At 45.3% G+C, this 2775-nt stretch overlaps 1 pseudogene across 1 annotated transcript; it reads left to right on the top strand.

Annotated features, from left to right (window-relative positions):
* Positions 1–1530: 1530 nt before the first annotated feature.
* On the top strand, positions 1531–1775 carry LOC308276089 (small nuclear ribonucleoprotein F-like; annotated as a pseudogene). The gene has a single exon. The product of its transcript is annotated as a small nuclear ribonucleoprotein F-like (transcript).
* Positions 1776–2775: the final 1000 nt, after the last annotated feature.

Here is a 2775-nt window from a genome sequence, read left to right as displayed (position 1 = left end):
CTGTTTCCGAATAAGAAAGAAAACCAGTGTGAGGGTATAGATTGGAGGTAGAATGCCTCTGGGTTCAATTCCTAGTCAGTCAGTCTGTCTGTCTGTCTGTCTGTCTCTCTCTCTCTCTCTCTCTCTCTCTCTCTCTCTCACACACACACACACACACACACACACACAGAGTAACATATTAACAGGTTCTACTAGAAGAATCAGGAGATAATTACACTGTATTTTTTTAGTCAAACATGAAAATATCTACACTGTTTCCACCCTGTCTTTAAAATAAGTCCTTCTAAGCAGCACGGCCTTAATTCTCTGTCACTTAGCTCACAATTCATAATTTCACCAATTTTTCTTTCATCTCAACACTTGTTGCTCACCTGCAGAGGGGAATATCCATCCTTGCACAGTAAACTTCCAATTGGTCAAGAGGATTATCTAACACAGAAACTCTCGAGTGGGATCATCATTCTAGAAATCCATACATTCTTAAGTTTCATTTTCCATAGCTACTATCTACCTACTTGTACAGATTTTCTTTCCTTCCCCCTCCAGTTCCTCTCTTGGGGCCTCAATTTATGGGCCCAGGCACCTAGGTTCTTCTGGCAAGGTTACACTCCTCTCTACTACCTTCTTATCTTCCAGCCCAGGACCTTCTCTCCACAAGACCCACACCAAGCTCCCCAACCCCTTTCAAGGATCCCCTCTATCTGCCTCATCTTTCCCAGGTACCTCCTTTCCTGGCCATATTACAATACCCCCCTCACTCCTCTACCTCTCTGCAGTACTTTGATGACCTTTATCATCCTACTACTCTCCAATGCCACTACTGCCATCCCTGCCCAGTTCACAAACACCTCCCCTTGTATCCTTACACACTCGCCCTTACACACTCGCTCACACAAATACACAGAGACAAAAGCTAGATTGATCTTGTAAAGGAGTAGGGAGTGGCCGGGCATGGTGGCTCACACTTGTAATCCCCGCACTTGGGAGGCAGAGACAGGAGGATCACTCAGGTTCGAAGCCAGCCATGCTGGCTTAAGAGACCCTGTTTCAATATAAAAATATATTTTTAAAAAAAATAGGTCTGGGAGTGTAGCCCAGAGGTAAAAGGGCTTCCAGGAACCCCAGTACCACAAAAAAAAAAAAAAAAAGAGTAGGGAGTCGAATATGAAGAGTGACTGCTAGCCGGACGTGGAGCCTCATGCCTATAATCCCAGTACTAGGAAGGCTGAGACAGAAGGATCTCAGGTTTATGTACTGGTATTGGGAAATTGCCCCAGTATTGGTTTCCAATAAAAGTGTAAAAGCTGGTCAGAGCCTGGCCACCTCAGGCAGGCAGGCAGGCAGGCAGGCAAGAAAAGCCCAAAGAACCCAAAAAGCTCTGCCTGGCACAACTTAAAAACTGTGGAGACTTTTGGTGGTCATTTCTCCTGAAGCTCAGAGTCTCCAGCTTCGTGGTATCTGCTCCAGGTACGAGGAATCTGGGGCACCTGGGTTGACAGCAAGCAGTCCACAGCTTTCCCACAATTTGCAATGAGTTTACCCCTCAATCCCAAACCTTTCCTCAGTGGATTAACAGGAAAGCCAGTGATGGTGAAACTTAAATGGGGAATGAAGTACAAGGGCAATGGCTACATGAACATGCAGCTTGCAAATACTACAGAAGAATACACAGACGGGGCATTCGTTGTCTGGACATCTGGGTGAAGTTGTAATAAGGTATAATAATGTCCTTTATGTCAGAGGTGGAGGAGGAGGAAGAGGAGGAGAAACAATAAGAGAATAGAGCCTTTTGTGGGGAATTTTTATATATGTATTTCTAGACAATAAAGATGTTTTTCAACTTAAAAAAAAAAAGCTGTAGCCTGGTGTGGTGGTGGACGCTAGTAATCCCAGCACTTGGGAGGCTGAAAAAGGTGGATCACAGTGCATGGACAGCCTCAGCTACTCCGTGAAGCCCTTTGCAACTCAGTGAGACCCTGTTAACAAGTAAAGAATAAAAAATAGGGCTGGGATGTAGCTTGGAGGTCAAATGGCCCTGGGTTCCACCCCAGTACCGAAGGGGGGAAAAAAGCTGTAGAAATAGCAAAAGCCTTGCTCTGATCTGAGAGATTATGCCCCACTGCGTATGGCTGTTTCCCCATTTTCCTCTGTGGCCTGGCCTTGATATGCAAGATGCGAGCTATAATTGGTGCCTCTGTTTCCCCATTTTTCTCTGTGACTTGGCCTTGATATGCAGGACTAAGTTCAATATGTTCCTTCAAAGCACCACCAATTAATGGGCAACTGATAAAGCAGAGGTAGAAAAAGAAAACTAAACTGACCAGCAACAAAATAATACCACCTGCCTAAAATAAGCTGCTAGCCCCGTTTTCTTAAGAACACCGATAAGAACACACCAATAGGAAAACTTGACTTAAGGGCTGGGGTCCCAGGGGAGGGCAGCATTCTACCTTTGGGCTCTCCAGTGTGCCAGTTGGGCACGCTGCTTTCCTTCTCTTCCCTTTCTATTTCCTACTGACTTTATAATAAAGTTTGAGTACTGGGGAGGCTGAGACAAGAGGATCGCAGGTTCGCTCGCAGCCAGCCTCAGCTCCTTAGTTAGGCCCTCCCTAACTTCGTGAGACCCTGTTTCAAAGTATAAAGAATAAATAGGGCTGAGGGTGTAGCTTGGAGGTAGAATACCCCTGGGTTCAATCAATCCCTACTACCACACACACACACAAAAAAAAAAAAAATTGTTGTTTTTGCTACAATCTTGCCGCCCATTCGTTTTAG

The sequence above is a fragment of the Muscardinus avellanarius genome, assembly GCF_963383645.1.
Source record: "Muscardinus avellanarius genome assembly, chromosome: 17".
NCBI classification, from domain to species: Eukaryota; Metazoa; Chordata; class Mammalia; order Rodentia; family Gliridae; genus Muscardinus; species Muscardinus avellanarius.
The sequence above is the reverse complement of the archived record's forward strand: the minus strand, read 5'-3'. Positions and strand labels throughout refer to the sequence as shown.